This window comes from Palaemon carinicauda, chromosome 7, assembly GCF_036898095.1.
Source record: "Palaemon carinicauda isolate YSFRI2023 chromosome 7, ASM3689809v2, whole genome shotgun sequence".
In the NCBI taxonomy this organism is placed as follows: domain Eukaryota; kingdom Metazoa; phylum Arthropoda; class Malacostraca; order Decapoda; family Palaemonidae; genus Palaemon; species Palaemon carinicauda.
This window is the reverse complement of record NC_090731.1, coordinates 18,873,452-18,896,042: the sequence shown is the minus strand read 5'-3', so window position 1 is coordinate 18,896,042 and position 22,591 is coordinate 18,873,452. Positions and strand designations below refer to the sequence as shown.

The window sequence follows — 22,591 nt, the reverse complement described above, 5'->3', positions numbered from 1 at the left end:
TGGTCCAAGCTATTCAAGACCTTTCACATAAACTTTCTAGAAGCTATGGCAGTGCTCCTTACCTTAAAGAAAGTTTCCCCGCGTCACTCGATCCACATAAGGTTGGTGATGGACAGCGAGGTAGTTGTGAGATGCTTGAATCAACAAGGATCGAGGTCACCACCTCTCAACCTGGTGATGTTGGCCATCTTCCGATTGGCGGAAAAGAAGAAGTGGTACCTGTCGGCAGTTCACCTTCAAGGAGTCCGCAATGTGACAGCGGACGCTCTATCCAGGTTCACACCGATAGAGTTGGAATGGTCTTTAGACGCAGGATCATTCTCCTTCATTCTGAATCGAGTCCCAGAACTGCAGATAGACCTCTTTGCGACGAAAGACAACAAGAAGTTGCCCCTGTACGTGTCCCCGTACGAGGACCCCTTAGCGGAAGCAGTGGACGTGATGACCCTCAACTGGAACAGAGGGTCCAGGATTTATCTGTTCCCTCCTCACAACCTTCTGTTGAGGGTCCTCAACAAACTGAGATCCTTCAAGGGGGTAGCGGCAATAGTAGCCCACAAGTGGCCGAACAGCGTGTGGTTCCCCCTGGCATTGGAACTACAGCTGAAGTTTGTACCGCTACCAGATCCAGTTCTGACCCAGCGAGTCCAGAAGTAGACTGTCTGCGCTTCATTACAGAAAACCCGGACCCTGCAGCTCATGATTTTCTCTCCCTAGCGGTGAGAAAGCGTTTCGGTATTTCGAAAGCCAGCATAGACTTCCTAGAGGAATATAAGTGCAAATCTACTAGAAGGCAATATGAGTCATCTTGGAGAAAATGGGTGGCCTTTGTCAAGGCGAAGAATCCGCAGGAGATCTCGACAGACTTCTGCTTATCTTTCTTCATCCACCTCCATGGTCAAGGATTGGCAGCTAACACGATTTCAGCGTGTAAGTCTGCTTTGACAAGAACCATTCTATATGCCTTCCAGGTCGACCTAGGTAACGAGTTCTTTAATAAAGTTCCGAAAGCCTGCGCTAGGCTCAGACCTTCAGCACCTCCAAAGGCCATTTCATGGTCTTTATACAAAGTTCTTCATTTCGCTTCTCTGTTGAGCAATGAAGAGTGTGCGTTAAAGGATTTGACACAAAAAGTTATTTTCCTATTTGCACTCGTGTCCGGGGCCAGGGTTAGTGAGATTGTAGCCCTCTCGAGAGAGGCAGGTAGTGTTCAGTTCCTGGATGGGGGAGAACTGAACCTGTTTCCGGATCCTACGTTTCTCGCCAAGAATGAGTTACCCACCAACAGGTGGGGTCCCTGGAGAATCTGCCCACTGAAAGAAGATGCATCTCTATGTCCAGTAGAATGCCTAAAGGTCTATCTTCATAGAACTTCAGACTTCAAGGGTGGTCAACTACTCAGGGGAGAAACATCAGGCTCAAATTTATCTCTGAATCAACTCAGAGCGAAAATCACATATTTTATTCGCAGAGCGGATCCTGACAGTACACCCGCAGGGCACGATCCGAGGAAAGTTGCCTCATCCTTAAATTTCTTTAATTGTATGGATTTTGAACATCTCCGTTCATACACTGGTTGGAAGTCTTCCAGAGTGTTCTTTCGCCACTATGCAAAGCAAGTAGAGGAACTAAAGAGATCTGTGGTAGCAGTGGGTCGCGTCGTTAACCCTACTGTTTAACTCTGCGAGGAACAGTGGTTTTAATTGGGACGATTAATTCCAGGGTGAGTGTGTAGTTACATACCGTACTACAAACTAAGTGAGGGCACTGAGTTGCCCATGTAGACTGTTCCATTTCCAAAGGTGAACCTAGCATAAGTGCAGACATGTGTGCCGAGCATTTCTAACGCTAATGTCATTGATTTGTAATACAGACTTTTATGACTTTGATACCTCGGTATCTTAAAAGTGGCATTTAATGTTTTTCTTTCAGATAAACAAGTTCTCTTTACTATCATACTTATGCTTAAAGTTTTGGGTTATCCTCTTCTTATATATATATATAATTGTGGTTAACCTGTCTGTTTGTCTGTCAATGAACTTGTTCTTGAGAACCTTGCGTCTCCTTCACCTGTGTCAATTTATTGGTATAATTGAGCATTCATTCTATATACCTTATCTGGGATAATTCTAATAGAATTGTTCCTTTATGCAAGCTATTTTGCATTGGTTTATGCTTTCCCTTAACGGGAGGACCCCGTCCCATAAGGGGACGATGGCGGTTTTACTAGTTTCCTCCTATGCGGATATAAACCTTTGTCCAATACAAGTATTGTGCGGAGAACTGGTCGATATTTCATATTGACGCAGTGGTTCTTTACAAACTATGCTTTACTTAATATAGGGCGAGACCACTATATTAGCTTGCCTGGTATTCATACATAGGTATATGTACTCTTCGAGACTTTTCCAGAGTCTAGTAGGACTCTTCCCTGTAGGGGGCAGGAAGCTCTAACATGGTTTATAGTTAGTTGAAAAGATGTATATCGGTAACATCTTAGGTCTCTAGGTCTAGTCGACCGGGAAAAATTACCTCCGGGGAGTACGGCACGTTCTGAGAATCCACAGATACGGTAATGCTCTGGTATACTTCCATCAGGACGACATGGCTTGAGCCCAAAAAACGGATTTTGAGCGAAGCGAAAAATCTATTTTTGGGTGAGATGGCCATGTCGTCCTGATGGACCCGCCCTTGCCTTTCTAAGAAAGGGCTGTAGGACCCCTCCCTACATACAGTATCTGTAGCACCTCGTGTACGCTACAAGGAATACAGATGGCGCCAGGACTGGCGCCAGGCACGCTTACGAAACGGGAGATAGGGAGCCTTGGGAGCGGCTCCCCCTTTTTCTTTCCCGAATTCGTTTCTTGCCAATTGCCCCCTGCGAGACGAAATCTCTGTTCGGGATGCAGATTGCCATGTGGCATGTCAAGAATACGTCCTCTGATATGTCGCGATATCCCTTTCAGGAGGGATATTCGCTCCAGGAGTTAGAATTCTGGTACCTTAAGGTAAATTCTCTGGGAATATCGCCGTAGTTGTAATATACCCTAGGAAGCTACCCTATAGGAACTCCATCAGGACGACATGGCCATCTCACCCAAAAATAGATTTTTCGCTTCGCTCAAAATCCGTTTCTCTTCCTCTTGTTATTATTATTCTTAAACTTCTCTTGATATTTATTTCCTTGTTTCCTTCCCTCACTGGGCTCTTTTGTTTTACCTGTTGGAGACCTTGGGCTTATAGCATTTTGCTTTTCCAACTAGGTTTGTAGCTTAGCAAGTAATGAAAATGATAATAAAATAAGGATAATAATGATGATAATAGAGACCACTATAGGCTACACTACATGGTAGAATAAAAAAATTCAAACTTATCTTCAGGATAAATTGATAAGAAAATACTTTCCCCATATTCTAATTTTCTGTGCAATTAAGAAATAAACAGACTTGATGTGTTCCTCAAAAGTTTATTTGCAATCAACAATTCTACATAGAATTTCAAATGAGTTGTATAGGCCTGTAGTTGATGACGGGAAAAGCTTTCCAAAACTATAAATTTTCCACTCTTTGTTCCTAACAAGTATATCCTAACAAGTATATCTTGCCTACCTGTACCAAAGTTTCTTGTTCCTACAAAGATGGCAGACTAGTGTGGGATAAATTCCGAAGTTTTAATAATTGTTTAGATAAATGGTTATAAATACTTTGATTCCTATAAATGGTCTAAACAAGTCTACCATATTGATTATAAAACGCTTTTCTTGAAAGTTCAATAAGAGTATTGAAATTATTGAAATGTTACTTGTATCACAAACATTGTGAAGAATTTTCTTCTCATCCTTTTCTTTTATTTGTGGTCCGGTTAATTTAGTATAGTCACCCCTATTTGTTTTCTATTTCACATTTTACGTTTTCTTCTATTGAAAGATGGGTAACTGCGTGAAAGGTGTTAATACATACGCCGTGTTTTCTTGATGTAATAGCGTAGAAACGAGAGACAAAGGCAATTCGCTGCATGCCCTGTTTTTATTTTCCATCCTCCTTTTTTTTCGTATTATCCTGCTATTCACAAAATATTGTTGAAAATATTTAGAATTTGATAATCTTTTGTCCTAGGTGAGGAGCAGAAACATTGTTGATAATTTATTTGGAGGTGAAATTTTGCTATAATTTTGATAAAACTGTGTTCTACATTATCAATAAAATGGCTTTCATTGGACAATTCTATAAAAAATTGATTTCCATAAGCAAAAAGGGCCATGACTAAAATACAGATGGAGCCACCTGTCTCCCAAGGACGATAGAACCATGATTTCGGCTTCCTTGATTTTCAAAGTTCTACATTCATTCTGAACCTTTGAGTTCAGACGGTTCAGTGTTCAGAGCTATTTCTTTCGTGGGGCTGAGGAAGTGAACTTTTATCGTGGATATTATACGTAAGTATTCTTTTGACACTTTTATTGGTATGGACTTTCGTTCCTATATTGCAAGTATTACACTCCGTGAAATTGAAGTGTTAATTTGATTTTTATGGTTACAATCCCATACTTTTCACAATTCCTTGCTTACATTTGCAAGTTCTCCAAACTTGAAAAGGGGTTTAATGTCTGTTTATAATTTACAATTCTCAAATACATTTTTAAAAGTATTCTTTGTCTGCTTAACTGGGGTTGCCTTTCCTCGAGATATGTTAAGTGATTACTCGTTCAAAGCCATAAAACTATTTTTTCTATAAAATTTAGTGTTCTTATTTTTAAGCTTGTATACCGTGAAGCTGGATTCAGTTACATTTTTTGTAGAGCAGAATTGGGGAAAACTTTTTCATGTATCTCCTAATTATTAGTTCGTTGCCATTGAGGGGATTTTTGTAAAGTTGAATTTACTGGATAATTTAAAAAAAAAAAAAGGAAAAAAAATTTTATTCGCAGTAATTTAGAAATGTTTTAGCGAAACTTTGCCATGTTTTGGTAGTTTTGGGATATTAATTTATTCCACGATTTTATTTGATTAAACATTTCAAATGGAAAAGGTGAGTTTCTTAAGTTGTCTTCTGTGATTTTTAATCGTGGTTTTGGCTGGTTTCATATCGCAGGTGAATTATGAGTACTCCAAATTTTGGTTTCGAAGTGAATCTAGTGATGTTGATCAAACGTTGAATATTTGTTACATATTTCGAGGTTTGGGTCTATATAGGAACAAGAATCAAACTTTTGGATATTTTTTTTAATCTAATATAAACACTAACATTCACTTTAGTGCACTTTTTAATAACTAATTTCATACAACTGCTTGGACTTAACGTTTCGGTAAATTTTTACAAGCACTTACCAGGCCATAGGCGATATTTGCCATTACAAACAACATCAGCTACACATTTCAGTCACTTTTTCTTCTATGCACTTTTCGGCGGAAATGCATAATTAACGAGTTATTCAATATCTTATTTTTAATATTTGTTAAAAAATGGACAAGTCATTCGACATGTTGACTCCACAGCAAATATTGTCATCTGAGCCTCTTTGCACCTTCGCATACCCATAAGTAAGTAGTCCAATATATACTAATATTTTCCTCAGCCAATTTTTTTTATTTGTTTCATTTGTATGCATGTCTTTTACATATTGTAATTAATATTTTGTTATTTTGTTATTTAGTTTACGTTAAATCACTTAGAAAAACGTTATTGTGGTTTCCCCCCCCCCCCCTCGCCTTTCTAAGGCATTTTTGGTCCGAGACACAAGCGTTAGCGGTTGAAAAGCATTTTTTTCGTGCATCCTCTCAGGCATTTTATTTTTCTCTTCTCGTTTTTCATGTTTGTATGCATGTATTTTAAACATTTTACTTAATATTTTGTTGTACCAAAATGGGTTAGCGTATTTCTCTGTACTAGTTTACGTTGAAGCACCTAGAAAAACGTTATATTATTTTTTTTTAGTTTTTTCCCCTTTTTGGAGGCATTTTGGGTGCGAGACACACATTTCCGGTATGGCGCGCATTAATCTTCTGCACATTCGTTACAGTTCAAATTTTAGTTTGCGATGGCAACCGTCGAAGTCAGTTGTGCGGGCTGTAGTCTTGACTATTTTAAGTGTATCAATACCTTTTATTCGAAAAACAGCAATCATAATTTTTTTACAAGGACACGGTGCTTTACCTGTGGCAGTGAAGTGCCCCCATTGTGATATTCTTTGCAGTTATAATAGTAATACGCACCTGTTTTTCTGTCGACGTCGTAGGAAAGCTCCCAAGAAAAAAGCTAGTGTTCAGTGTACATACACCGTTTCTTTGTTCAAGGGTACATTCTTAGATAATGCACATGTGAAACCTTGGGAAGTGGCTCTTTTTGTGAATCATTTTTTAAGCAAACATTGGGATCACTCTACCATCATACTGTTTACATTGGTCGAGCAGAACAAGTGTGGATTGGCGAAGCTTTTGTTCGGAAGTAACCGAAAAGTGGTTTTCAGAACAATCCCCGGTGGGTGGTCAAGACATCGTCGTGGAAATTGACGAAACACTAATTGTACGTAGAAAATATAATCGTGGTAGACAATTAAATCAAGTGTGGTTGTTTGGAGGAATTGAGCGTGTGTCCAAAAAAAAATTTATCATTCAGTTACATCACGAAGGGCTAGACAGAAGTGCTGAGACCCTTATCCCATTAATTAAAAAGTATATCTTGCCAGGCTCTATTGTAATTAGTGATGGTTGGGCAGCGTATCGAAATGTAGGAAATGAGGGATATACCCACAAAGTGATAAACCATAGTGAGGAGTTTGTCCAAGGGACAGACCCAAGTGTGCACACGCAAAACATTGAAAGACTTTGGAGAGACGTCAAGGAGTGGTCCAAACGACCGGGGAATCGATCTGAATATCTGGAACAATATTTGGCCAGATATTTATTTATTTCACGTTACAATCACGATCAGTGTTACCATCATTTTTGGCTGCAAGTTGGTCAGCTTTACAGACCACATGGTGACCGTGCACGACCCATTGCTGAACAACCTGAAGCAGATAACCCAGTATCGGACTCTGATTCAGACTCATAAGGTAAATACATAATTTTTTCCTGTGACGAGTTGTGAAGGTTTAGTGAATTTTTAAACACTATTGAAGGTTTAGTGAATTTTTAAACACTATTGAAGGTTTAGTGAATTTTTAAACACTATTGAAGGTTTAGTGAATTTTTAAACACTATTGAAGGTTTAGTGAATTTTTAAACACTATTGAAGGTTTAGTGAATTTTTAAACTATTGAAGGTTTAGTGAATTTTTAAACACTATTGAAGGTATAGTGAATTTTTAAACACTATTGAAGGTTTAGTGAATTTGTAAACCCTATTGAAGGTTTAGTGAATTTGTAAACCCTATTGAAGGTTTAGTGAATTGGTAAATCCTATTGAAGGTTCAGTGAATTTGTAAATCCTATTGAAGGTTCAGTGAATTTGTAAATCCTATTGAAGGTTCAGTGAATTTGTAAATCCTATTGAAGGTTCAGTGAATTTGTAAACCCTATTGAAGGTTTAGTGAATTTGGAAACAATAGTGAAGGTATAGTGAATTTGGAAACAATAGTGAGGGTTTAGTGAATACACTTGTGAGGGTTTAGTGAATACACTAGTGAGGGTTTACTGGAATTGGAATCACCTAGTGAGGGTTTACTGGATTTGGAAACACCTAGTGAAGGTTTAGTGAATTTGGAAACACCTAGTGAAGGTTTGGTGAATTTGGAAACACCTAGTGAAGGTTTAGTGAATTTGGAAACACTAGTGAAGGTTTAGTGAATTTGGAAACACTATTGAAGGTTTAGTGAATTTGGAAACACTATTGAAGGTTTAGTGAATTTGGAAACTCTATTGAAGGTTTAGTGAATTTGGAAACTCTATTGAAGGTTTAGTGAATTTGGAAACTCTATTGAAGGTTTAGTGAATTTGGAAACACTATTGAAGGTTTAGTGAATTTGGAAACACTATTGAAGGTTTAGTGAATTTGGAAACACTATTGAAGGTTTAGTGAATTTGGAAACACTATTGAAGGTTTAGTGAATTTGGAAACACTATTGAAGGTTTAGTGAATTTGGAAACTCTTGTGAAGGTTTAGTGAATTTGGAAACTCTTGTGAAGGTTTAGTGAATTTGGAAACTCTTGTGAAGGTTTAGTGAATTTGGAAACTCTTGTGAAGGTTTAGTGAATTTGGAAACTCTTGTGAAGGTTTAGTGAATTTGGAAACTCATGTGAAGGTTTAGTGAATTTGGAAACTCACGTGAAGGTTTAGTGAATTTGGAAACTCATGTGAAGGTTTAGTGAATTTGGAAACTCATGTGAAGGTTTAGTGAATTTGGAAACTCATGTGAAGGTTTAGTGGATGCACTAGTGAGTGTTTAGTGGATGCACTAGCGAGTGTTTAGTGGATGCACTAGCGAGTGTTTAGTGGATGCACTAGCGAGTGTTTGGTGGATGCACTAGCGAGTGTTTGGTGGATGCACTAGCGAGTGTTTGGTGGATGCACTAGCGAGTGTTTGGTGGATGCACTAGCGAGTGTTTGGTGGATGCACTAGCGAGTGTTTGGTGGATGCACTAGCGAGTGTTTGGTGGATGCACTAGCGAGTGTTTGGTGGATGCACTAGCGAGTGTTTGGTGGATGCACTAGCGAGTGTTTGGTGGATGCACTAGCGAGTGTTTGGTGGATGCACTAGCGAGCGTTTACCGAATGCACTAGCGAGCGTTTACCGAATGCACTAGCGAGCGTTTACCGAATGCACTAGCGAGCGTTTACCGAATGCACTAGCGAGCGTTTACCGAATGCACTAGCGAGCGTTTACTGGATTTGGAAACACCTACTATGAGATTCAGGGCCTCTGTAACACGGTTTTTTGGACTTTGCTCCTTATCAAGGCATCGGATGTAGCTGAAAGTTGACATATGTATATTTTACAACCACACACAAATTTTGTCAGCATTTTCAATAACCTAAACCCGATAGTTTTAATTTTTATAGAGTAAAAATGATCTAGCCGACGCCATGGCCAGTGATAACGAGACGAGAGTCGAAAACATTCATTACGTAAGCAATGTAAACACCTTTTGACAAAATTTTGCCCCGCCCATCCACCGGAGACCCATTCACCTTCTTCCATCGGCTCTGGAACCCATAACAGTCAAGAATGGCTAGCAGGATTTAAAATTGCCCCTGTGGTTGCAAAACTGCATTGATCTTACGACTTGCAACTTTATACAGTCAAGAGAAATCCCATGGCCATATTTACTATAGCCTGAATAGGTAATTATTCAGTTTCTAGTTTAAATCCAATGTTTATGGTCTGATTTGTATTTAGCGTAATGATTATAATACTTGTAATGTCACTCGGGCTTTTGAACATTTCCATTAACTATGCACTATGCCACCGAGAGAGAGAGAGAGAGAGAGAGAGAGAGAGAGAGAGAGAGAGAGAGAGAGAGAGAGAGAGAGAGATTGTATGTAAACAGTCTTGATATAACTATTTTTGTTAAAATGAGAATTTTGTGCTAAACTCTCCATCAGACCAACGGATCATCCGATATATTTTTTTTTCTTCTTAGGCCGTACGACCGTGTTGGCTATGTTTTGGGCATGACTGCATTTTGTAAATAAATCATGAATAGTTTTAGGAGTTTTATTTGTACATCTTATGGGAATTTATAGGAGTAAAGTGAACATAATTCATTCATCCTTTATGATAATTACATGTAGCAAAACAAATAGTAGTAAAGATGATAATGCAATGAAGGAATGATACCAAACTTTATCTTTAGCTTCAACATCGGCAATAACATACCCAGTTGCCATAAATTTGTCAGCTTAATGAAATAGCCTATCATCTAATATAAAACTTAAATTCTGAGGAGGCCATGGCTTATTGCACAGTGAAAAAAAATGACAAGACTTTATGAATGGCGGAACGATACATAAATGTGGGTGGGGTATCTGTGCTAGCGTAGTAATACTACTGTAGCAGTATTACCGCAACAGTAGTATACATGAATTAAACGTTTAGGCCAACTGCTGGGATCCTTGAGGATCATTTAGCACTTCTTACAACTACTCGAGAAATAAGTTTTCATAGCCAGAATTTTAATTTTCTGATCCAACAATGCCCATGATAGCCTTCAGTGTTATCCAGAATTATAACGAGGCTAAAGTGGGTGGAGCCTCATGAAGTCATCATTCTGACGATAATTATTGGTGAAAGTTTAAAGCAAAATACAGTACCGGCTATTTTTTTTTTATATATATACAGTAAATAGATCGGTAGATAGACAATAAATAAAAATTGCTTGACATTGGATATAGCAGTTATCAAATCAAGCTTGTCTACTACGTTTTTGAAAATTACCAACTATTCCCTACACCTTGTCAGTCTGATTGTGAGCTATAAAGTAGACTGTAATTTCTTAGGAAACTTATTTTGGGAGTTAGACAAATAATCGAAGTGTTTTTGTATTTATTAACATATTTTGTTCGTTTGTTCATTATGATAATTCTCAGTGGAGAGGTTTCAGAGTTCATAAAGGTGTACTGCTTTGCTTTTATTTACACTTTTGTGTTATTGTTGGCAGATGTGTAGCCTTCGTTACATATAACCAATCATCGATCGAGAAAGAGAGAAGAAAAGCCGTCATAAGTTACGTAACGAGTGCGTTCGAAACCTATACTCTGAGTAAGTTGGCCCGTCTTCAAAAATAGTCACTTTTACTTAATAAAGTACCAAATTTATTCAACTTACGTAAAGCAGAATATAGTCGAAATTTATGTGTAGATATAATGTGCATTCTGAATAAGAGTTATACTTATGAAATTCATAGAAAAAAAGTTATTGCGAAAAAACCGTGTTACAGAGGCCCTGAATCTCATAGTAGTGAGTGTTTAGTGAATACACTAGTGAGTGTTTAGTGAATACACTAGTGAGTGTTTAGTGAATACACTAGTGAGTGTTTAGTGAATACACTAGTGAGTGTTTAGTGAATACACTAGTGAGTGTTTAGTGAATACACTAGTGAGTGTTTAGTGAATACACTAGTGAGTGTTTAGTGAATACACTAGTGAGTGTTTAGTGAATACACTAGTGAGCGTTTAGTGAATACACTAGTGAGCGTTTAGTGAATACACTAGTGAGTGTTTAGTGAATACACTAGTGAGCGTTTAGTGAATACACTAGTGAGGGTCTACCGAATACACTAGTGAGGGTCTATCGAATACACTAGTGAGGGTCTACCGAATACACTAGTGAGGGTTTGCTGGATTTGGAGACCCCTAGTGAAGGTTTACTGGATTTGGAGACCCCTAGTGAAGGTTTACTGGATTTGGAGACCCCTAGTGAAGGTTTACTGGATTTGGAGACCCCTAGTGAAGGTTTACTGGATTTGGAGACCCCTAGTGAAGGTTTACTGGATTTGGAGACCCCTAGTGAAGGTTTACTGGATTTGGAGACCCCTAGTGAAGGTTTACTGGATTTGGAGACCCCTAGTGAAGGTTTACTGGATTTGGAGACCCCTAGTGAAGGTTTACTGGATTTGGAGACCCCTAGTGAAGGTTTACTGGATTTGGAGACCCCTAGTGAAGGTTTACTGGATTTGGAGACCCCTAGTGAAGGTTTACTGGATTTGGAGACCCCTAGTGAAGGTTTACTGGATTTGGAGACCCCTAGTGAAGGTTTACTGGATTTGGAGACCCCTAGTGAAGGTTTACTGGATTTGGAGACCCCTAGTGAAGGTTTACTGGATTTGGAGACCCCTAGTGAAGGTTTACTGGATTTGGAGACCCCTAGTGAAGGTTTACTGGATTTGGAGACACCTAGTGAAGGTTTAGAGAATTTGTTAACACTAGTGAAGGTTTAGAGAATTTGTTAACACTAGTGAAGGTTTCGTGAATTTGGAAACACTAGTGAAGGTTTCGTGAATTTGGAAACACTAGTGAAGGTTTCGTGAATTTGGAAACACTAGTGAAGGTTTCGTGAATTTGGAAACACTAGTGAAGGTTTCGTGAATTTGGAAACACTAGTGAAGGTTTCGTGAATTTGGAAACACCTAGTGAAGGTTTCGTGAATTTGGAAACACCTAGTGAAGGTTTCGTGAATTTGGAAACACCTAGTGAAGGTTTCGTGAATTTGGAAACACCTAGTGAAGGTTTCGTGAATTTGGAAACACCTAGTGAAGGTTTCGTGAATTTGGAAACACCTAGTGAAGGTTTTGTGAATTTGGAAACACTTAGTGAAGGTTTTGTGAATTTGGAAACACCTAGTGAAGGTTTTGTGAATTTGGAAACACCTAGTGAAGGTTTTGTGAATTTGGAAACACCTAGTGAAGGTTTTGTGAATTTGGAAACACCTAGTGAAGGTTTTGTGAATTTGGAAACACCTAGTGAAGGTTTTGTGAATTTGGAAACACCTAGTGAAGGTTTTGTGAATTTGGAAACACCTAGTGAAGGTTTAGTGAATTTGGAAACACTATTGAAGGTTTAGTGAATATGGAAACACTAGTGAGTGTTTAGTGAATTTGGAAACACTAGTGAGTGTTTAGTGAATACACTAGTGAGTGTTTAGTGAATACACTAGTGAGTGTTTAGTGAATACACTAGTGAGTGTTTAGTGAATACACTAGTGAGTGTTTAGTGAATACACTAGTGAGTGTTTAGTGAATACACTAGTGAGTGTTTAGTGAATACACTAGAGAGGGTTTACCGAATACACTAGAGAGGGTTTACTGGATTTGGTAACCCCTAGTGAAGGTTTAGTGAATTTGGAAACCCCTAGTGAAGGTTTAGTGAATTTGGAAACCCCTAGTGAAGGTTTAGTGAATTTGGAAACCCCTAGTGAAGGTTTAGTGAATTTGGAAACCCCTAGTGAAGGTTTAGTGAATTTGGAAACCCCTAGTGAAGGTTTAGTGAATTTTGGAAACCCCTAGTGAAGGTTTAGTGAATTTTGGAACACTAGTGGAGGTTTAGTGAGTTTGGAAACCGTAGTGGAGGTTTAGCGAAAACACTAGTGAAGGTTGAGTGAGGGTTAAGTGAATTTGGAAACACGGTTGTGAAGGTTAAGGGAATTTGGAAACACGGTTGTGAAGGTTGAGTGAGGGTTAAGTGAATTTGGAAACACGGTTGTGAAAGTTAAGGGAATTTGGAAACACGGTTGTGAAGGTTAGGGGAATTTGGAAACACGGTTGTGAAGGTTAGGGGAATGTGGAAACACGGTTGTGAAGGTTAGGGGAATGTGGAAACACGGTTGTGAAGGTTAGGGGAATGTGGAAACACGGTTGTGAAGGTTAGGGGAATTTGGAAACACGGTTGTGAAGGTTAGGGGAATTTGGAAACACGGTTGTGAAGGTTAGGGGAATTTGGAAACACTGTTGTGAAGGTTAGGGGAATTTGGAAACACGGTTGTGAAGGTTAGGGGAATTTGGAAACACGGTTGTGAAGGTTAGGGGAATTTGGAAACACGGTTGTGACGGTTAGGGGAATTTGGAAACACGGTTGTGAAGGTTAGGGGAATTTGGAAACACGGTTGTGAAGGTTAGGGGAATTTGGAAACACGGTTGTGAAGGTTAGGAGAATTTTAATCTAAGGTTGGGAAGGTTTAGTGAATTTTTATTTAGGGTTGGGAAGGTTGAGTGAATTTTTATTTAGGGTTGGGAAGGTTGAGTGAATTTTTATTTAGGGTTGGGAAGGTTGAGTGAATTTTTATTTAGGGTTGGGAAGGTTGAGTGAATTTTTATTTAGGGTTGGGAAGGTTTAGTGAATTTTTATTTAGGGTTGGGAAGGTTTAGTGAATTTTGATTCAAGGTTGGGAAGGTTTAGTGAATTTTGATTCAAGGTTGGGAAGGTTTAGTGAATTTTGATTCAAGGTTGGGAAGGTTTAGTGAATTTTGATCTTAAGGTTGAGAAGGTTTAGTGAATTTTTATTTAGGGTTGGGAAGGTTTAGTGAATTTTTATTTAGGGTTGGGAAGGTTTAGAGAATTTTTATTTAGGGTTGGGAAGGTTTAGTGAATTTTTATTTAGGGTTGGGAAGGTTTAGTGAATTTTTATTTAGGGTTGGGAAGGTTTAGTGAATTTTTATTTAGGGTTGGGAAGGTTTAGTGAATTTTTATTTAGGGTTGGGAAGGTTTAGTGAATTTTTATTTAGGGTTGGGAAGGTTTAGTGAATTTTTATTTAGGGTTGGGAAGGTTTAGTGAATTTTTATTTAGGGTTGGGAAGGTTTAGTGAATTTTTATTTAGGGTTGGGAAGGTTTAGTGAATTTTTATTTAGGGTTGGGAAGGTTTAGTGAATTTTTATTTAGGGTTGGGAAGGTTTAGTGAATTCTTATTCAAGGTTGGGAAGGTTTAGTGAATTTTGATCTTAAGGTTGAGAAGGTTTAGTGAATTCTTATTCAAGGTTGGGAAGGTTTAGTGAATTCTTATTCAAGGTTGGGAAGGTTTAGTGAATTCTTTTTCAAGATTTAGAAGGTTTAGTGAATTTTGATCTAAGGTTGAGAAGGTTTAGTGAATTTTGATCTAAGGTTGAGAAGGTTTAGTGAATTTTTATCTAAGGTTGAGAAGGTTTAGTGAATTTTGATCTAAGGTTGAGAAGGTTTAGTGAATTTGGATCTAAGGTTGAGAAGGTTTAGTGAATTTGGATATACAGTTGTGAAAGTTAATTCTAACCTTATCTATTCCTCTGCAAATCTTCCTCACCCAAAACCCCTGGTTTCCACAGGTTGGCCCCTATTACCGTAGATCTATTGGGGTATATCGTATTAAATATTTATTTGAGGAAATAAAGGTAATTGTGAAAGGTTTTCTTTCTTATATAAAAGTCCATTTATTAGTAAAGCATTTTCAGTGTTCTATAATATACTATTTTCTGTAATTAGCTAAGTTCAATTTTTGGTTAACAAAAGATGTATAGAAGTTTCTACATAGGATTAGTAATAATGTTGTGAATGAACTATTTCTTTATTAAATTTGATGCTATAGTGTTTGAAATGGAATTTGAATTAATGCTGTCATTACTGCCTTTAAATGCTAAAATTGTCTGAAAATTTTTGCAGTGTACATGTAGTTTATTTTTACCAGGTGCTTTAGTCATGCAGTTTAAGCGGGTAAGCAAATTGAGATTCTTTAAAATATAATGGTATATATTCGGCATAATTGTAATAAAAATTTGGCATTATAATGCTGTTATTACTTAGGAAATTCTTGGTAAACATGGAAATGATTAGACCATTCTCGCTATTAATGTCTTCAAATGAAGTATTTTGTGGCCAGAATATTTGCACACATTAATTACTATTCTTTTTCAGATTTTAATGATACTGACTGAGGTGCTGAAGCTTGAACTAGGAACTCGATGCAGACGTACCATATATATTTTTGAAAGGAAGATTTCATATAGCTGAAGTGGAGTAAATTGATTAAAAGAAGTTTACTTGGAAATTGATGCACAAGCTCAAACCCTCCTTCATTACTGGTAGGTAGATAAAACGTTGCTTGAAATTTTAGCTAAATGGCCATTATGCAAGTAAATTTTTAAAAATCTGTTTAATTTGAATTTTAAAGCATTAAGTTTGATATCGTTCAACTTAGGACTATAAGTTTTAGACTGCGTGGATAATGGTTTTAGAATGTATAAGTTTTCTGTCCAGATGTTCAGCTTTATGTTAAAGAAATTGTTGTAACGACGCATTTTCAATGGTTAGGAGAATTGGGATGTTTCTAGTTTAAATGTGAAAGAAATTAGTAATGTACTTCGTAAAAAATCTATTTTTTATTGAAAAAATCAGTAGTCCAAAGAAAAAAAAATTTATTTTAAGTTTAACAAATATTTGATACTTCGACAGTAAAGAGTAGGCTTACTTCGGGCAAAGATAGGACTAGTCGAAAGATTTAACGTGTAAACTATTAATTTTTTATTTCTTCCAGGTATATTTGAAGCTTTAGTTTGAAACTAGAAAGAAGAATTACAAACATGCTGTACGTTATAATGCCCAACAGTAAAGCAGCAGATTTCGAGAGAAGTCAAAAACGAAATGACCAGGAAACATGATGGATAATACTACAAAAGCCTGTAAATTTCATAAATAAACAACTAAAGTAGCTAAAATACTTTTAGTTCACATTAAAAGTTCCTGTAAGTGTTTGAAATTATAACATATCAAATATAGTAGCTCATCTCCTGTTATTACTGTGATTTAATTTTCAATGTAATTTACATCACAAATTTTTTTTTCTTTTCTTGTTTTCGCAATTTTCTTAATGTAATTAGTTTATAATAGATACTATTATAATCATTTTTTTTCTGCCCATAGCGTGGTCTTCTGGTCTTATCTTTTTCGTATTGCATTTTCCTAGTTTTCTTTTGCATTCCAAGTTTTCTTCTGGTCTTGTCTCTTTTCTTCACACTATTGGTTTCTTGATGTGGTCATGCTATTGTGAATATAGATTGTGGTTGGTTTCTTAATGCTGCGGGTTAGGTTGAGAGATTTTGGCTAACGTTCCTACACAACTGTGCCGATTTGTAATCCTGAGTTCCTGCTGCTCTGGTAACCTTTTTACACTGAATTTCTAGACATTTCTTTAAGGTTTTCCTTTCTACATTTTCCTCAAATTTGTAATATTTTTCCTGACGCATTTCTTGTGGCAGGTTTCATCTTGAAGTACTATTGATTTAGGTTCTTCTCCAAGCATATAGTTTGTATCAGGAGTATTATTCATATTTCTACAAAAGTATCTTTAGAATTTCTTTAAACTTTGGTAACCTAATTTCTCATGCAAAATATCATTTGGATATGGAACATATCCTCCATTGGCGTAAATCAGAAAATGCATTAGATTTTTAGGAATTTTGACTTTGAAAAAAAAAAAATTGCAGTTTGACATAAGAGGCAAATTAATCTATAAATGACAAGTTTTTATTTTTTTTTTTTTTTTTTTTTTTTGCATTTATCGTAAACTTTGCTTTTTGTAGTTACAATTTGTCTTGTTAGTTTGTTTCCTTGTCTGTAGCTGAAAATTTCAGCTTCATACTCAAGGTAGTTGGTTTAAATTAGGTACTTTACTATTGGAGTGTTCTTTACTATTGGAGTGTTAAGTTTAGCAGTGAAAGAAAGTTTAGTAGGACGCTTCAAGATGATTATGTAAAGATATTGGGAAATGCTTGTAATAGCACTTTAATATTTAATGGTGTTACATACCTCTAAGAAATTTTGGCATGTGAGAAGTGTTTTCTCTACTTAAATTAGGCCTCATGCAAATTATATTCAAATAAAGAATTTATTAATTTAAGGATGACATGAGATCTTGCTAGATATTTGCACACTAAGGCTTAATTTTTTTGACAGGTTTTAATGTGACCTTAATGATAGAGGCGCTCATAGGGAAAGACAAGCTGTGTGTTTTGGAAGAGTCATCTTTTGAGATTTTTTTCACCAATAAAAGACACCCAATTCCGTATTGTGGAATTACAGTAATTGAGGACTATTTTGCTGCCATTTCAGCGATGTAATTGCGAAACATTGGCATTGGTAAGTGAATAACCTCTTTGACTTTGTCAAAGCAATTAAATTTAAAGCTTAAATTTCTTAAATACAAACTTTGTTAAATGTAGCACATAAAAATTTAAACTTAATAATTATCATTGTTTTATGGTGTGGGGAGCCATGTGTTTAATTATTTTCTCTGGTGTCATTGCCGGAATTATGAAGTTTGAGACTTTTGTTTGAATATTGAGGACTTGGTCCAAATACGAAATGTTAAAATTGTTTGTGAATAGGAATTTAGTTAAATATGAAAAGAATAACTATACCATTTGAGGTTCTTTAAAAATATTGAAGTGAAACTAAATTGATGAAAATAGTCAACTTAGAGGAGAATGAGTAAAAGGTTGTTGAAATACTTACTATAAGGACCGGTATAGGGCTCTACATTGGGTGATCAGCTCATTTTGAGATATTGCTTGAATTTTAGTTGAAGATAAGAAGACAAGCAAGGAGAATACCAGAAAACCTCATTCTAAAGTTATACTGTTTTATTTCAGATTGTCATTTCGTGCTAGTTGCTTTGGCTTGAAATGGATGTAAAATAAATATACTCGGTGTAAATACTACAAACAGGTAAGTTTTACTCTCTAATAACTATTTAAAAATATTTAAATAAGGAGTAGGATTTTAGCCTTTATATATAAACTAGTCAGGATTTTACCTGTAAGTGATTTTTTTAAAGCAATTGCGTAAATTTTTCAACATTTTTAAAGTTAGCCAATTAAGCTTGTCATGTGACTTTTTATTAAAGTTCTTAATTAGAATGCTTTTAAATTGGGGCTAGTGCTATTTTTATTTCGTAAAATAAACAATCAATTACATTATTTCAAAATGGTTCATTAAAGGTCTTTTTAATAATATCTCACCTGTGTATATTATATTCTTTACAAAACTCGAATTAGCTCATTTCGTAGCAAATCTAAATTTTTTATTCCTTTCCCCAGACTAATACATATTTCTTTTTCATGAACTCTAAATCAAGAAAAGAGGAACAACGGCTTGGAAGTGAAGCACGTACACATCAGATATCTGTATGTACTTTGATAAAACCGGTGAAACACTAAGGATGTCAATGCCAGTAACATAAGGGAGAAGAAATGTATTGCAACGACTTACATCAGTGCCAAGACAATCTACAAACTAGTTTGTAGTTCAGAAGATGATTAAGACAATTCTAGGAAAATGTAAATGTTAATTATAATAAACTGGGAAGAAAATAAAAAAAAACTGGGAAGAAAATAAAAAACAAGAAAATATTAGAAATTTTATTAGCTCCTTGGTTGTCATACACTTGTAGTCATACAAAATAAAAAGGAAGTGTATACATAAGACCTTTTTATTGAAAATTTGTTTGTTAGTGAACTATCATTAATTTATATAGCTATTAAATAGCTTCTCTTCGTTCTATTTATGTACTCAGTATGCGTGTTGAGTTTTTCTTATTCTGTATCTCATCCTATCCATTGTTGCGTGTTCTGTTCTTATCCTGTACTTTGCTCCATCTAATGTTTCCTCCTATGCTTTTCTTTTCGTTCCGTTTCATCTCTGTTCGTAGTGTCCTCTGCTGCGTTGTGTCACTCATCTGCATGTTACCAAGTTCTAATAGTCCTCCCTCCGCAAGATTTGTTACGATCTCGAAATTATTGGTGTCGATAAATCGCAACTCTTAAATGTCCAATAAGTTCTCATAGCTTTTTCTAATTTACGAAGCACCAAGTTGCACGAACCAACTTTGTGTGTGCTTCGTAACTAGAAAAGCTATGAGAAATTATTTTTAGTTGAAAGAGTTGCGATTTGTCTACACCCTAACTGCATCACACAACCTGAAAACAAAATAGATTTCTGTACCATTTTGTGACGTCATTCAATTCATAGAAAAAGACATTGAACATAACTAACAAACAAAAGTAATTAAAGCTACTTAACAAGAATTTGACAGATTTTAACCGGTTGAAAGTTAGAAATCTTTAAAGAGCCTAAAACATTACCAAGCAAACGTTAAATACAAAATTGGCTCAATTATATTGATAGTAGACAAATTTGACAGTTTTAATGTATAATTGTTAAGATTCAAATTAACTTAAATCAGAGTTAAAAATCATAAATCTCAAAAACAATAATATCCAAGATATCTGGGAAGAGAAAGGAATTTAAATAAAAACCACTAGCCAAAAGGTTCGAGCAATAATTCAAAGTAGCTACGCTTAGAAATCACAGCAGCATTAAGATATAGGATTTGTTATATCAAGTCACTTGCTAATGCATTGTGGTAGAAACCATCTTACAAGCTAATTTACTCTCCAATTGCTGTACAGCGAGATCTGTAGCACTGAGTGCTCACTAACTTGAAAATGAATTTTAAACATTGCTCAAATCTTAAGGCTAGCAACCACAATATGATTCATTTTATCCATACTAAATTTCTTTCTAGTAAGCCCTAAAAATTTTAAAGAGTCAGAAAATTAGAGGAACTTGCATATAAAGACTGTCAAATAAATGCTAAATTTCCCTACGACTTAAAAATGTGCTAACATTAAAGACATATTTCAGACCACAAAAGCTAAAGAGCTATAAAACTTACAAATAGGACCAACCCAAATCAATGATTTAAAAAAAAAAAAAAAAAAGATTAACACTTTTCTACTCTTGCAACGCTATTGTGTTAAGTAATTAGCTTTAACACACCACATAAGATAACACCTAACTCATATCTATTTTAACTACCAAAACCACTTTACATAAAGATCACATAGGAGAGACTAAACTCACCCCAATAGGCTTATAATCAGGGAAAACTGGAATATCAACCAAAGCTGTTGTATTCTAAATAAAAATAACTTTAAAAGTTTCCAACCAGTCATTTTACCTATTTATAACTCTTAAGGAAGCTATGCACAATATTGCATTCGCTATATTTACCCGTTATCAAAAAAAAAAAAATAATTAAATTAAGACTGATTGCCCACAACACATCAGGTACGACAGAAATCCTACCAAAATTTAATTGACAATCTCTGGAAATTACACGGTTGTTTAAAACTTCAAATGTTAGATTTAATTTTAAAATATCAAAGCTAAATTATAAATTCACAATAACCCAGAAAACCATCGGAACATCGTTAAAATGAAACTAAAAATTCAAGACACTAATTTACTACAAAAGAAAAAATCTATTGGTTATATGGAAGTTTTAAAATCTAGCCAATTAATTACACTTTCGAAAATCCTATCAATGAAAAGTAGAAATTAAATTCGCAGTGCACAAGATAAAATTTCGCTATATGCTAAACGCTTCTAAATGGAATATTAAAAATTGATAAAATTGTGCTAAACGCTTCTAAATTGAATTTTAAAAATTGATAAAATTGTACCCAAGTTTAACTGCTTTGCACCTGTAAATACTCAAAACCAAGAATTTTAACGACTAAAGTTAAAGCCTTATGGGATTAGCAGTTTCTAATAATTATCCAAGCTATAAGCTTATACTAGAAAAGATTTACGTTCACAACTTACAACCACGGGTTTAGCCTTTAAGAATTAGGCAAATTCAACACACCAAGCCGGTTAAAAATGTCTACACGTAGAAATTTCTATAAATTAAAAAAAAAGAAAAAAAAAACTGGCTTTGCGGTAACCTACATTGTAAATCTTACCAGTTTTATTTAAATTAAAACCAAAACGCTCATCACTAAAAACTGCCTATACAGTTAACCGGAATCTTCCATCAATTAAGAATCCTGTCTAAGTCTTCCAGAGATATATAACATCAAAAGATCCCTATATAAAACAAAGTCAGTTTTAAACATTACAAAACAAAAATTTCTCACAAACCCTAAACATCAAATTCGTAAAACTAAGCTTACCTTCATACCACTAGTCCATAAAATGGCGACAGTTACTGCAACCACAGATCCAAGATTCAAGATTCAAACAAGATATGCAAATGACTTGAGCAGCCAACTGAAGTTGTGGATATGTCACAGCCCCAAAGCGCACTGACACTGCTTCCTGATTTCTCACAGTTTACACTTCCATCTTGCCGGCTTTCTTCCATGTTTCAACCAATCAGAAGGGCCTGAGTCATTATTTCGAGAAAAAAGAATGAGGAAACGATTACTGATTGGTGGAGAGACTAACAAGGAATCTTTAAGAAAAAAGATACTTTCAAAAGACTTTACGTCATCACTTAGGAAACCAGTGACATCTGTTGGTTACATATTTAACCATAAAAAATCAGTAAAAAAAAAAAAAATATCACATATTCAATATTTAATAAGGAAACAATTCGTTATCTTCAGGGAAATGTTTATACGTAAAAAATTCATATTGCATCCTTTACACTTAAAACATCACTGTGAAATAAACTGTTTGTTTATCTAAATAGTTTATTGGGTTCCATGTGAGATATTCTAGTCATTTTTTTTTCTACTTTAAAGTGAGCCAATTATCTGATGTTCCAAATGAAATGTAACAATTTTCGATAGGGAAATAACAATGATTTCATATTCTTTCCCGCTTATAATCATGTTAATATTATCATATTATTTATAATTTATAGTTTTTTCTTCTGGTTCTTCTTCCGTACCACAGACTGCTTTCCCTATATCAGGTCCCTTAGACTTGAAGGAATTTGGTTCTCAAACTATGTTTCAACTTTGAAGTCTGCCTTGTTATAATAATAATAATAATAATAATAATAATAATAATAATAATAATAATAATAATAATAATAATAATAATAATAATAATAATAACAAATAAGATATGATGAAAAATTAAATGTTCAGGAGCACAATCTCTCTCTCTCTCTCTCTCTCTCTCTCTCTCTCTCTCTCTCTCTCTCTCTCTCTCTCTCTCTCTCTCTCTCTCTCTCTCTCTCTAAAATGTTCCTGGACTAAGAAATTTATATGTCAAATGAGTAAAATCTATCTTTTAGAAAAAAACAAGAAAATCACAGTCTTGATGTATTTCATACATGGGAACCTTGGAGCTATACTGAGCGAGGCAAGTTTACAATAGCTAATTTAATAGCCAAGTGTTAACA

At 35.6% G+C, this 22,591-nt stretch overlaps 2 long non-coding RNA genes across 2 annotated transcripts; one reads left to right on the top strand and one right to left on the bottom strand.

The window, feature by feature from the left end:
- Positions 1-4,354: 4,354 nt before the first annotated feature.
- Positions 4,355-18,120, top strand: LOC137643508 (uncharacterized). The gene is made up of 5 exons (XR_011044974.1): positions 4,355-4,435; positions 15,313-15,479; positions 15,932-16,139; positions 17,350-17,532; positions 18,045-18,120. It is a non-coding gene; the product is annotated as an uncharacterized lncRNA (long non-coding RNA).
- A 678-nt stretch (positions 18,121-18,798) lies between these two features.
- Positions 18,799-21,580, bottom strand: LOC137643507 (uncharacterized). The gene is made up of 2 exons (XR_011044973.1): positions 21,411-21,580; positions 18,799-19,370 (listed from the first exon to the last, which is right to left on the bottom strand). It is a non-coding gene; the product is annotated as an uncharacterized lncRNA (long non-coding RNA).
- Positions 21,581-22,591: the final 1,011 nt, after the last annotated feature.